Source organism: Mobula birostris, chromosome 2, assembly GCF_030028105.1.
Source record: "Mobula birostris isolate sMobBir1 chromosome 2, sMobBir1.hap1, whole genome shotgun sequence".
NCBI lineage: Eukaryota > Metazoa > Chordata > Chondrichthyes > Myliobatiformes > Myliobatidae > Mobula > Mobula birostris.
This window is the reverse complement of record NC_092371.1, coordinates 135549247-135564428: the sequence shown is the minus strand read 5'-3', so window position 1 is coordinate 135564428 and position 15182 is coordinate 135549247. Positions and strand designations below refer to the sequence as shown.

The 15182-nt window shown below is 40.2% G+C and overlaps 1 protein-coding gene across 10 annotated transcripts in view; it reads right to left on the bottom strand.

Annotated features, from left to right (window-relative positions):
• Positions 1–15182, bottom strand: part of znf318 (zinc finger protein 318) — an 88849-nt gene that overhangs the window by 73029 nt on the left and 638 nt on the right. For all 10 annotated transcript variants that reach the window (XR_011883822.1, XR_011883820.1, XM_072248754.1 and 7 more), the window contains exon 2: positions 14878–14978. The gene's annotated coding sequence lies outside the window, so the exon portion shown is untranslated. The remainder of the gene's footprint in view (positions 1–14877; positions 14979–15182) is intronic.

The window sequence follows — 15182 nt, the reverse complement described above, 5'->3', positions numbered from 1 at the left end:
CAGCCCAGGTTTTTTTTTAGTTTAGTTGATTCTGTTTAACATTAGTTTTCTTTGGGGGGGGGGTTCCTTTTTCATAATTTTTTAAAGATTTTTTTTTTGTTTTATATTATTCATTTGTATCCTATATCGTTGGGAGTTTTATCATTTAAGTATTATCTGGCTTGAAAATCACTCATGTTAATTATAACAATGTATTTCCAATAACTAAGTACTACTACCATGTTATGTTTTATCTTTATGAAACTAATAAAAAGATTGAAAAAGAAAGAATCTATAATATTGAAGGAGAATTTACAAGGAAATTACTGGGATTTGAAACTTTAGTTATAGGGAGAAGTTGAAAAGATTATGAATAGTTGAATAGCTCCTGATGAAGGGTCTTGGCCTAAAATGTCGACTGTACTCTTCCATAGGTGCTGCCTGGCCTACTGAGTTCCTCCAGCATTTTGTGTGTGTTGCTTGGATTTCCAGCATCTGCAGATTTTCTCTTGTTTGTGAAGAGGTTAGGACTTAATTCCATGGAACATAGGAAAATAAGTGGGGATTTAATAGCAGTATACAGACTTATGAAGGGTATATATAGAGTTAATGCAAAGAAGTGTTTTCCCAAGACTAGAACTAGAGGTCATAGGTCAAGGATAAAAGATTAGGTATTTAAGGGAAATCTGAGGGGGAACTTCCTTCACTCAGAGGGCAGCGTGAGGGTGGAACAACCTGCCAGCAGAAGTAACAGATGTGGGTTCAATTGCAACATTTAAAAGAAGTTTGGATAGGAACACAGATGAGTGGGATATGGGAGGCTACGGTCCAAGTATGGGATGATGGAACAAGGCAGAATAAGTTTGGCATGGACTAGATGGGCCGAAGAGCCAATTCTATGTTGTATGACTATGACTAATTCTCTACCTTTTACCAAAGATGTTTGAGTTCATTTTCAATTCACAAGACCCATAAGGCTCCAACATTGTTTAAATTACCCTTAGTAATAATAAGGAATTTTATGTTGACCTCTCCTCCATGCAGGGTCATCAGGAAGCATTATATATTAGACCAGAGGACATAGGAGTAGAATTAGGCTATTTGGGCCAATGAGTCTGCTGTCATTTAATCATTGTTGATCCTTTTTCCCCCTCCTCAGCCCCACTCCCAGCCTTCTCCCCATAACCTCTGATGCCATGGCCAATCAAGAACCTATCAAGCTCTGCCTTAAATACATTCAACGACATGGCCTCCACAGCTACTTTTGTGGTAACAAATTCCACAAATTCACCACCCTGTGGCTAAAGAAATTCCTCTGCATCTGTTTAAATGGACACCCCTCTATCCTAAGGCTGTGCCCACTTGTCCTTGACATGCCCACCATGGGAAACATCCTTTCCACATCTGCTCAGTCTAGGTCTTTTAACATTTGAAAGGTTTCAATGAGATCCCCCCCATCCTTCTAAATTCCAGCAAGTAAGACCCAGAGCTATCAAACATTCCTCATATGATAACCCTTTCATTCCCAGAATCATCCTTGTGAACCTCCTCTAAATGCTCTCCAATGCCAGCACATTTTTTCTTAAGAGGAACCCAGAACTGTTCACAAAACTCAAGTTGAGGCCTCACCATTACCTTATCAAGCCTTAGCATCGTATCCCTGCTCTTGTATTCTAGGCCTCTTGAAATGAATGCTAACATTGCATTTGCCTTCCTCACCACCAACTCCACTTGTAAGTTAACTTTTAGGGTGATCTGCACAAGGACTCCCAAGTCCTTTGCAGCTCAGATTTTTGGATTTTCTTCCCGTTTAGAAAATAGTCTGCATATTTATTTCTTCTACCAAAGTGCATGACCATGCATTTTCCAACTCTGTATTTCACTTGCCACTTTCTTGCCCATTCTCCTAAACTAAGTCCTTCTGCAGCCTACCTGTTTCCTCAACACGACCTGCCCCTCAACTAATCTTTGTATCATCTGCAAACTTAGCAACAAAGCCACTCACTATTCCATCATCTAATCATTGATACACAGCATAAAAAGAAGCAGGCCCAACTCTGACCCCTGTGGAACACCACGACTCACTGGCAGCCCACCAGACAAGGATCTTTTTATTCCACTTGCGGTCTCCTACCAATCAGCCAATGCTCTAACCATGTTAGTAACTTTCCTGCAATACCATGGACTCTTAACTTGGTAAGCAACCTCATGTGTGGCACCTTGTCAAAGGCCTTCTGAAAGTCCAAATATACAACATCTACTGCATCTCCTTTATCTATCCAACTTGTAAGCTTCTCAAAGAATTCCTTCAAGTTCACAAGGCAAGATTTTTCCTTAAGGAAACCATGTTGACTTTGTCCTATCCAATCCTGTGTCACCAAGTACACCATAACCTCATCCTTAACAATTGACTCCAACATCTCCCTAACCATTGAGGTCAGACTAACTGGGCTATAATTTCATTTCTGCTGCCTTCCTCCTTGCTTAATGAGTGGAGTGACATTTGCAATTTTCCAGTCCTCTGACACCAAGCCAGAGACCAATGATTTTTGGAAGATCATTACTGATGCCTCCACAATCTCTATGGCTACCTCTTTTAGAACTCTAGCATGCAGTTTATCTGGTCAGGGTGACTTATGTACCCTTATGTCTTTCAGCTTTTTGAGGATCTTCTTCCTTGTAATAGTAACTGCACTCACTTCTCTTCCCTCACACCCTTCAACATCTGGCACATTGTTAGTGTCTTCCACAGATGCAAAATACTCATTTAGTTCATCTGCCATCCTCTTGTCCTCCATTATTATTTCTCTGGCCTCATTTTCTAGTGGTCCTATATGCAGTCTCATTTTTTTTTTAAACATACTTGAAAAAGCTTTTCCTGTCCACTGATATTATTTGCTACGTTGTTTTCATATTTTGTCATTTTCCTTCTGATGATTCTTTTAGTTGCTCTCTGTAGGTTTTTGAAGCTTCCCAATCCTCTTTCTTCCCACTAATTTTTGCTTTGTGGTATGCCTTTTCTTTTGCTTTTATATTAGCTTTGACTTCTCTTGTCAACTACGGTTGTACTATTTTGCCATTTGAGTATTTCTTTGTTTTTGGAATACATCTATCCTGCACCTTCCTCATTTCCCCCCCAAAAATTTGTGCCATTGTTGCTCTACTGTCATCCCTGACAGCATCTCCTTCCAATTTACTTTGGCCAACTCCTCTTTCATACCACTGTAATTTCCTTTACTCCACTGAAGTACTGCTACTTCAGACTTTACTTTCTCCCTATCAAATTTCAAGTTGAACTCAATCATATTGTGATCACTGCCTCCTGATGGTTCTTTTATCTTAAGCTACTGTTCATTACATAACACTCAATCCAGTACAGCTGATCTCCTAGTAGGCTCAACGACAAACTGCTCTAAAAGCCATCTCGTAGGCATTCAACAAACCCACTCTCTTGATATCTATTTTCAAACTGATTTCCCCAATTGACTTGCATGTTGAAACCTGCCATAACTATCATAACATTGCCCTTTTGATACACCTTTTCTATTTCCTGTTGTAATCTGTGGTCCATTAGGAAGCATCAATGATAAAGTGGGCTAACTGAAGCATTCCTGTATTAATTTTTGCAGCGATATCTTAGCCAAGGAATCAAAACCAGAACATTATCCAAAAATATTAAAATGCTGAAAACATTCAGATCAAACAGGATCATCTAAGAACAAGATTTCCACATAAAATCCAAAAGCCACTGATTTACCTCACTTCCCTATATCTTAACCCATCTACTCTTCAAAAAAATAGATTCCACACCTAACATACTGAAAGGCTGAAAATATCATCTTTGGTCCCAACAACAAATTCCAGTGTCCTGGCCACTGATTTAACTTCCCTCCTTATGAAAACGAAGTGTATATTCTGGTATCTTTTCCATCACCTTTAACTCCAAGTTTCAAATCAGTCTCTGCCATGCCAAAGATTGTCGATTATTAGTCACTGATGTCAACAAACGTTATCCCTGCTTCAGTAAATCTTTAACAAAATCAGTTATCCATTCCTTTGTCAACCCCAGACTTGTCTATTTCAACATGCTCCTGGTTGGCCTTTGTCCTTTAAACCTCTGCCACCTATGTTCTAACAGCAAGAGAAGCATCCATCATCTGAAATCACTGACCAACATGATTCACAGATAAGCATGATCTTGCTTCCAAAGTTTTCAATCTTTCTTTCAAATCCTTCAAACAAATCTCATGCTCTCACATCATCTCCATTCCAATATACCTCATTACTGAATTTCTCCAACTTAAACTTTTTGATTATCAAATTTAATGCACCACCATTGTCAGCCACAGTTTCTGCGAGTAACTCCTTTCCTAGATCTTCCCTTTTTTAAAAACCAGAATTTGTCATGTTAGATTATGATGATACTTGCCTTACCTTATCAGCAAGTTAGATGTTTTACATGAGATAATAAAAGGTCACTCTAAAAAGGTACTCATTAAAACCTATTTCCTTCACCAAGCTTTTGGCCACATGGCGAGTTATCACTTCATATGCTGTGATGTTAAACTATAATTTAAGTTATTGTTTTTGTTGACCAGGTATTAGAATGGGCAGCTCAGAGCCCATAACAGAGGAAGCTGAGCTGTAATAGTTCAAGTCATAAACAAGTTAAGAACAAAGCAATCCCAAAGTCTGCCATGAGATTTGATTTTTAAATCCTGTGGTAATAACTAGACTTACCACCCTGCCTTGGGTTACCTTTTATTACATAGAAACACAGAAAACCTACAGCACAATACAATGCTGTGCCGAACACGTACTTACCTTGGAAATTACCTTGGGTTACCCATAGCCCTCTATTTTTATAAGCTCCATGTACCTGTCCAAGAGTCTCTTACAAGACCCTACCGCATCCAGCTCCACCACTGTCACCGGCAGTCCATTCCACACACTCATCACTCTCTGTGTAAAAAAAACTTACCCCGACATCTCCTCTGTACCCAATTCCAAACACCTAAAAACAGTGCCCTCTTGTGTTAGCCATTTCAGCCCTGGGAAAAAGCCTCTGACTGTCCACACAATCAATGCCTCTCATCATCTTATACACCTCTATCAGGTCACCTCTCATCCTCTGCCGCTCCAAGAAAAAAAGACCAAGTTCACTCAACCTATTCTCTTAAGACATGCTCCCCAATCCAGGCAACTTCCTTGTAAACCTCCTCTGCACTCTTTCTAGTTTCCACATCCTTTCTGTAGTGAGGTGAACAGAACTGCGCAGTTTTCCAAGTGGAGTCTGACCAGGGTCTTATATAGCTGAAACATTACCTCTCAGCCCCTAAACTCAATCCCACGATTGACGAAGGCCAATACACCGTATGCTTTCTTAACCACAGAGTCAACCTGCGCAGCAGCTTTGAGTGTCCTATAGACTCAGACCTCAAGATCCCGATCCTCCACACTGCTAAGAGTCTTACTATTAATACTATATTCTGCCATCATATTTGACCTACCAAAATGAACCACCTCACACTTATCTGGGTTGAACTTCATCTGCTACTTCTTAGCCCAGTTTTGCATCCTACTGATGTCCCACTGTTACCTCTGACAGCCCTCCACACTATCCACAACACCCCCAATCTTTGCGTCATCAGCAAATTTACTAACCCATCCCTCCACTTCCTCATTAAGGTCATTTATAAAAATCATGAAGAGAAGGGGTTCGAGAACAGATCCCTGAGGCACACCACTAGTCACCAACCTCCATGCAGAATATGACCCACTTACAACTACTCTTTGCCTTCTGTGTGCAAGCCAGTTCTGGATCCACAAAGCAATGTCCCCTTGGATCCCATGCCTCCTTACTTTCTCAATAAGCCTTGCATAGGGTACCTTATCAAATGCTTTGCTGAAATCCATACACACTACATCTAATGCTCTATCTTCATCAATGTGTTCAGTCACATCCTCAAAAAATTCAATCAGGCTTGTAAGGCACGACCTGCCTTTGACAAATCCCTAATCATATTATGCCTCTCCAAGTGTTCATAAATCCTGCCTCTCAGGATCTTCTCCATCAACTTACCAACTACTGAAGTAAGACTCATTGGTCTATAATTTTCTGAGCTATCTCTACTCCATTTCTTGAACAATATCTGCAACCCTCCAATCCTCCGGAACCTCTCCCATCCCCAGTGATGATGCAAAGATCATTGCCAGAGACTCAGCAATCTCTTCCCTCGCTTCCCACAGTAGCCTGGGGTATATCTTGTCCAGTCCCAGTGACTTAACCAACTTGATGCTTTCCAAAAGCTCCAGCACATCCTCTTTCTTAATGTCTATATGCTCAAGCTTTTCAGTTTGCTGTAAGTCATCCCTACAATTGCAAAGGTCATTTTCCGTAGTGAATACTGAAGCAAAGTATTAAGTAGCTCCGTTATCTCCTCTAGTTCCATACACACTTTTCTACTGTCACACTTGATTGGTCCTATTCTCTCACACCTCATCCTCTTGCTCCTCACATACTTGTAAAATGCCTTGGGGTTTTCCTTAGTGCTGCTCACCAAGGCCTTCTCATGGCCCCTGGCTCTCCTAATTTCATTCTTAAGCTCCTTCTTGCTAGCCTTATAATCTTCTATCATTATCTATTTTTTTGAACCTTTCATAAGCTTTTCTTTTGACTAGATTTTCAACAGCCTTTGCACACCACATTTCCTGCACCCTACCATCCTTTCCCTGTCTCATTGGAACGTACCTATGCAGAACTCCAAGCAAGTATCACCTGAGCATTTGCAGCATTTCTGCCGCACATTTCCCTGAGAATATCTGCTCCCGATTTATGCTTCCAAGTTCCTGCCTGACAGCTTCATATTTCCCCTTACTCCAATTAAACACTTCCCTAACTTGTCTGCTCCTATCCCTCTCCAATGCTATGGTAAAGGAGATAGAATTGTGATCACCATCTCCAAAATGCTCTCCCACTGAGAGACCTGACACCTGACCAGGTTTATTTCCCAATACCAAATCAACTACAGCCTCTCCTCTTATAGGCTTATCTATATATTGTGTCAAGAAACCTTCCTGAACACACCTAACAAACTCCACCCCATCTAAACCCCTTCCTCTCGGGAGATGACAATCAATTCTGGGGAAATTAAAATCTTCCATCACAACAACCCTATTATTACTGCACCGTTCCAGAATCTGTCTCCCTATCTGCTCCCCGATATCCCTGTTACTATTGGGTGATCTATATTAACCTCCTTGTTTCTAACTTTCACCCACAGAGACTCAGTAGACAATCTCTCCATGACTTCCTCCTTTTCTGCAGCTGTGACACTATCTCTGATCAACAGCACCACGCACCCAACTGTTTTGCCTCCCTCCCTGTCCTTTCTGAAACATCTAAAGCCTGGCATTCTAAGTAGCTGTTCCTGCCCCTGAGCCATCCAAGTCTCTGACATGACCACATCATAGCTCCAAATACTGATCCACGCTCTAAGTTCATCTACTTTGTTCATGATACTCCTTGCATTAAAGTAGACGCATCTCAAACCATCAGTCTGAGCATGTCCCTTCTCTATCACCTGCCTATCCTTCCTCTCATACTGCCTACAAGCTTTCTCTACTTGTGAGCCAACTGCCCCTTCTTCCGTCTCTTCAATTCAGTTCCCACCACCCAGCACCTGTAGTTCAAACTCTCCCCAATAGCCTTAGCAAACCTCCTTGCCAGGATATTGATCCCCCTTGGATTCAAGTGCAATTCAGTATTATTTTATACAAAACTGTACACCTAACTCACTGAAAAGGCAATCATCATCATAATCTAACGAAAAATTCTGTTTTTAAAATCGTATCATTTCTTTGATCCAAGTCTGTGGTCGAGGAGACAGCTCCCGAACTTTGTTTTATCCCCCTCTATCAAACTTTACCCATTTTCAGAGAAATAAAATTTTCTAAGTCACCAACTTTGATTTCTTTTTCATTGAAGATCAATATACCATAGTTTAAAGTTTCAATTATTTTAACAGCATAAAGCAATATATCGCACCAAGCAGGAAAAACACAAGGCTTCCCCAGTAGAATAGTTTGGGGACAGTCCCAACTCAGTTAGACAAGCTATTTTAATAACCATTTAACTACAAACTACAACAAAAATATGATAGATCAGATTAACTACATACTAATATTCAAGTTAAAAAACTAAAAGCCCTATTAGAATATACACTTCATCCAGAGTTCATTCAATTCCAATCAAACACTGTAACCCCTATCAAATTCTTCCTGAACAGCTCAGTTCAAAAAAAACTGTTCAGTTTTAGTTTATGCAAAAAAGCAACTACAAATGACCAATATAAGACATAGTTATGTTTAATGATCAACACTGAAAACAACTACATTGAACCAATGATTATTACCATAGCACCCATCAAATACCATTGCAATAAGAGTGGCAGAAAACAGGCACAAATCCTGCAGGGGAGAGATCAAATTAGATTGTAATCAATACTTTCTCAGCCTATGACTGAATTGACACTACTGCCGTTCATCCAACAATTATCCTAGTGGGGAACAGTAAATGACACACAGAAACCACAAAAAGGGAAAGGAAGAAAAAAAACTGCTACAGACCGACAATTCAGGACTATTTCTTTTTCTAAACTATTCTCCCAAATTCCTCTCCTCTTATAATGAATTTCCAAAATTTCGTTCCTTTGATTCAAGAGGACCTCCAGGAACTTTAAGTGTCAACATCTTATAAGCATACATTTTCAACCATAAACAGGCAGATATAATCTTAGTTAAACTTATTTTCAACTTTATATAGACAACAAGCAGAGAAGTGGGCTAATATTTGCTTCCCCTTCCTAGCCAGCAATCATAAAACTGTAGAAAATTTATGACACAAAATGTGTTCATATAACTGAATATGTGGCTCACTCTTTGGTGTGTCATGGTGCTATGGACCAAACGCAGGCAGATGGGACTAGCTCAATGGGCATTACAGTTAGCATGGGTGATATGGGCCAAAGGATCTGTTTCCACGCTATGTTAAAAAATAAATGAAAATATTTATAGATTTATTCAGATCATGACTCAAAACAGGTCATCTCTAATTTTGCAAATTAACATGCAAATTGTTACAGAATTTGACTGAACACTTCCCGAAAGTATTTGTTGAAACTGGTTTCAAAGTTTGTTAAATACAGTAGATTCAGTTAATCAGGACAGCCATTTATTTGGGACAACTCTTAAAGAACAAAAACTGAATTGAGAAAATAGCCAAGATTCCCTTTGTTTATCTGGGACACTATGCAGCTTAATTGGGACAGGAAACCATTGCTAAACAGTTTCTAACTGGCATCAGTCACATGAACTTGTGAGGACATTAGACACAACACTATGCTTAGAGTCAAGTTTTTAAACAGCTTCAGTTACATGAGCTTGTGTTCAAAAAGTAGTGATTTTTGTCACTGTTAGTTGGCAAGAAATAAACACTAAGACAGTTCAGAACTGTTTTGTTCAGTGCTGTTTCAAGGATGCAGGCTTGGAGATGCCAAAATAGCTGGGAGTGAAAATGAAATTATTTCACTACTTCAACAAGAATTTGAAGATATCGACAGTCATCTGGAATGAAAATAAAGATTTGGAGGATACAAACATGAAAAGCACTATGTGAAGTTAGTCCATATCTGTGCTAATTTTGTTCATTTATAGTCAATGGCAGCATGTTGATGTCCATAGTATCTGACGATAGTGAAATCTGTGCAGAGTGTTCTTGAAATGGAAAAACCATTGCAATGGGACAGTTTCACTCTTGAACTCGGAAGTCCTGGTCCAGTGCTGTGAGTAGCCGTCACAACTGGGTCTTCCTTGGTTGCAGTGGACAACCATGACTTCTTCCGTGTCTTACCATGCCTTTTGCTGTCCACATAGTGTTGCAAACCACCTTTTTGGCCTTTGGATTTCACTGTTGATCCCATCCGCCCGTCTGCCAAAGCCAACTTCACATGCTAGGACAGACATGTCCCTACTTCACTGGGATACAAGTCTCCCTGGCTACCCTCACCTGCCAAAGTAGCATACCAGGGTGTGACTGTTGTCGCAAGCAAACAGCTACTTGGAGCTACAGATGAAATCTGAGTGCCTGGTGAGGATGAAAGGTGAGCAAGCTACCCCTCCCTAGACATCCTATACATTGCAGCATACAATGAATGAGCTCCTCCTTAATAACTATTAGGAACTAATGCACAGTACTGTAGTAGCATTTATAGTGCTCTAATTTGGTCACTATTTCATTTAAATGCATAATTTGTTACTCAGTTAAATGATAGTTTGCCTTATTTTGTAACTTTTTAACTATTTCCTTAAAACTATGGGTAATCGCAGTAGTCACTTAATTGGTCCAAAATGTACTGATCCTGATGTGTCCCAATTAACCAGAATCCACTGTATTCAAGAAAGCACAATGATATGACCCAGTTGTTCAATAACTAAATTTTTTTTTTTTTTGTTTTTTTACAGTCCAATTACTACCATTAGCGAAAAGATCAGACTTGTGTAGAATTGCTACTGATGTAATTTAGACCACAAGATATCAGAGCAGAAATAAGCTATTCAGCCCATTGAGTCTTCCTGCATTCCATCATGGCTGATTTATTATTCCTATCAACCCCATTCGCCTGCCTTCTCCCCATAATCTTTGACATTTTACTAATCAACATTACAACCTCTGCTTTAAATACAATAAATTCCTGTAAATTGGGACACAGCAGGACCAGTACATTTTGGCCCAATTAAGCAACTGTCCCAATTAGCCGAAGTTTCATGGAAATAGTTAAAAGAGTACCAAAAAAAATTATTTGTTCCTCAGTTAAACAGTAATGTATTGAAATGAAATACAGAACAAATTAGAACACTACCAATACCTCTAAAGCACATTAAAACTGTATTAGTTCCTAAAAGTTATCGACAGAGGAATTCACCTGCCGTGTTCTTATGATTGATTATAAGTGAGCAAAATCAGTGCAAGAACCTAGTGCCGATAACGGACTGACTTCATACAATTCTTAAGACTATTACATAATCCAAATCTTCATTTTCAATCAAGATCACTTCAAATTCTTCATAATTCCTAACTCTGAAGTAGCGAAATTGTTTTTTTTCCCCCCCACTGTCAGCCGGTTTCTGGCATCTTCAAGCTGATCGCTTGAAGTGAGTGAGCAACAGTTCCAATGTGTCTTACTGCTTGTTTCTCACCAACTTGCAGTGACAAAATCACTGCTTTTTGAACACAAACATATGTAACTGATGCTATTCAAATGGCCATGAAAGTGCACTTGACTGACATTAGTTAGAGACAGTTTGGCATCAGTTGCCTGTCCCAATTAAGTGGCATAGTGTCCCAAATAAATGGCTGTCCTGATTAACTGGAAACCACTGTATATCCAATGACTTGGCCTCCACAGTCTCTATGACAATGAATTTCACAGATTCACCATCCTCTGGCTAAAGAAATTCCTCCACTTCTTGGTTCTAAACAGACATCTTTCTGAAGGCTGTGCTCTCTGGTCCTAGGCTCCTCCATTTTAGGAAACATCCTTTACACATCCACTCCATCTAGGTCTTTCACAATATTCACTAAGCTTCGATGAGCACCTCCCATTATTCTGAACTCCACCTGGTACAAGCCCACAGTCAATAAACACTCTTATACATTCACCCTTCCTCTTTTTCTTGTGAATATTCCCTGAACCCCCTCCAATGCCAGCACATCCTTTCTCAGATAAGAGCCCCAAAGTTGTTTACAATACTCCAAATGTAGTCTGACCCGTGTCTTATAAAGCATCAGCATTACATTATTGCTTTTATATTCTCATCCTCTCAGAATGAATGTTAACATTCCATCTGCCTTCCTTACTAGGGACTCAACCAGCAAGATCACCTTAGGAAATTCTGCACAAGGACTCCCAAATCCTTCAGCACATCTGATTTTTTAAAATTTTCTCCCCATTTCCAATTAGACTTAGCCTTTTTTTCCCTTCTACTTAAGTGTATGATGATAAACATCGCTGTACAACATACCATCTGCCACTTATTTGCCCATTCTCCCAATTTGTCCAAGTCCTTCTGCAGACTTCTTGCTTCCTCAATACTACCGGCACCTCCATCTATCTTGGAACCGACTGCAAACTTGGCCACAAAGCAATCAGTTCCATCATCCAATACATGAAAAGAAGTAGTCCCAACACTAGCCCTGCAGAACACCACTGATCACTGGCAGCCAACCAGAAAAGGCCTCCTTTATTCCCAATCTTTGTCTCTTGCCTACCTTCTGCCCACATTAGTATTTTTCCTGTAAAACCAAGGGCTCTTGCCCTATGTAGCAGCCTCACGTGTGGTGCCTTGTCAAAACCCTTCGGGCGATCCAAGTAAACAACATTCACTGACTCTTTGTCTATCCTGCCTGTAATTTCCTGAAATAATTCCAACAGATTTGTCAGGCAGGATTTCTACTTAAGGAATCCATGCTGACTTTGGCCTATCTTATCATGTGCCTCAAAGTACCCTGAAACTTCAGGCTTAACATCTTTGCAACCACTTAAGTTAGGCTAACTGGTCTATAATTTCCTTTCTTCTGCCTCCTTCCCTTCTTAGAGAGTACAGTAACATTTGCAGTTATCCAGTCCTCTGGAACCATTCCAAAATTTAGTGATTCTTGAAAGATCATTACTAATGCCTCCACAATCTCTTCAGATACCCCTTTCAGAACCCTGAGGTGTAGTTCATCTTGTCCAAGTGATTTATCTACCTTCGGACCTTTCAGCTTCCCAAGAACTTTCTTAATGTTCAACTACACTCACTTCTGTGCACCCACCCCCCAAACTTTTGAATTTGTGGCATACTGTTTATGTCTTCCACAGTAAAGACCAATGCAGAATACTTACTCAGTTTGTCCACCATTTCTTTCTTCCCCCCGCCCCCCCCCCAATAGCTCCCCATCATCATTTGGCCAAGGTCCAGTATCCACTTTTGCCGCTCTTTTACTCTTTATACATTTGTAAAAACCCTTGGTATCCTCTTTGATATAATTGACTAACTTGCTGTCATACTTCATCTCTTCTCTCCTTCTTCCTTTTTAGTTGTCTTCTGTTGATTTCCATAAGCTTCCCAATCCTCTAGCTTACCACTAATTTTTGCTATATTGTATGCCCTCTTTTGCTTTTATGCCATCTTTGAGTTCCATTGTCAGCTACAGTTGCCTCATCCTCCCTTTAGATCGCTGTCTTTTGCATGAAATATCCTGCACCTTCTGAATTGTGCCCAGAAACTCCAGCAACTGCTGTTACGCCATCATCCCTGCTAGTGCCCCTTCCCAATCAACTTTGGCCAGCTCCTCTCTCATGTCTCTATAGTTCCCTTTAGTGCACTGTAATGCTAACACATCTGACTTTAGCCTGTTCCTCTCAAACTGCAGGATGAATTCTATCATATCATGATCACTACCTGCCAAGGATTTCTTTACCTGAAGCTCCCTAATCAAATCTCTTCTATTACAGTACCCAAACCAGAATTGCATCTCCCTCTTGGGCACAACCACATGCTGCTCTAAAAAGCCATCACATTGACATTCCACAAACTCCTTTTCTTGGGATCCAGCACCAACCTGATTTTCCACAATCTACATGCATATTGAAATCCCACATGATCATCATGACTTTTGGCCCTTTTGCACGCCTTGCTTATTTCCTATTGTAATTTGTATCCCACATGCTAGCTACTCCACACACACACACACAACCTACCCACAAGGATTCTACATCTTCCAATTCTATGTCACCTTGCCCAAAGGATTTGATCTCTTTTTTTTTTATACAAACATAGCCACCGTACCTCCTCTGTCTCGATGCAATATGATATTAACGTCCCAACTGTTATCTTCTTTCAGCCACAACTTGGTGTGGCCATATCACCATACCTGCCAAATTCTAACTGTGCAACAGAATCACCTACCTTATTCTGTATACTGTGCGCATTCAAATATAACACCCTCGTCCTGTATTCATCACCCTTGTCAATTTTACCCCCGTTGCTGAAAGTTAAATTCTTATCCTTCTACTTAAACAACTTCAAAAAGATTGGAACTATGTTCCTGCAGGTATCCCATTTACTGAGGTGGTCAGCTATTAAGTACGGGGCTAGTGCTGCCCCATTCGTGACATTCTATAAAAACACTGATGGCAGTCTTAATAGACCAGTTACTAGAGTGTGATCAACCTAATACAGCTCATTGGTCTATATCTGGTCTGTATTATTATTAGTATCTCAAGAGGCAACAAAAAAAAAAATCAGAGGTGCACAGATGCCATTTATAAAATATGCTCCAAGTGTTACTGCACCTGGAATGTTTTAAGATAAATGTGTACTTCAGGTCAATGGGCCTGTTTCCATCCTGCATGACGATGGTCAAAACGCAGAACTCTCCAGGTCATATGAGAATGCAAGATTTCCACTGGAGTTCCCAAGGACACTGAACTTGAAAGGAAAAAACCTTGCAGAAAATCCCAAAAAGTTGACATGTACCAAAATTCTTTAAGATCCTGTAAATTACTTTAGTCCCTTATTCAACAATAAATATTTAGTGGCGTCATTTATTATCCTACCTCACCTCCAAAACTTCTGATAAAACAAAACAAAAGGAAAATTCACAGCATCTGTGGAAGCAGAAAGATGGTTAATACTCCTAATATTATCACTTCCTTCCTCAGTATACCATGCACTTTGTTTTTATCAGATTTCCAGCATGTGGTCTCTTGTATCACCTTAAAAGCCATGGCTCGTATCTTACCAATATAAAATAATTAACTTGGTAAACGTGAACACATAAACAAATGATCATACCCCACTTTTCAGTCCACACTGATTACGCTGGCGAGTTGAGTATGGATAGTCCAACTGCTAAAGTGTACCTATAACTGGTCAAACACACGTTCAGATCCCATCTGTGGAAGGGAAGGAAAATAAACGAAGTCAACAAACGCAGCTAACATGCCACAAGAAAATGATTTTTTCCCTCCGTCCCCCAGTATCCGTTCGTCTGCTCCATCTGTGGGTGGGCTGCGACACAGCCAGAGAAACGCATTGGTGTCCGTCCTCACTTCTGTGCTGGCAACGAGAGGTGACCCGCGGCTCTCCGGAGGGAGCCC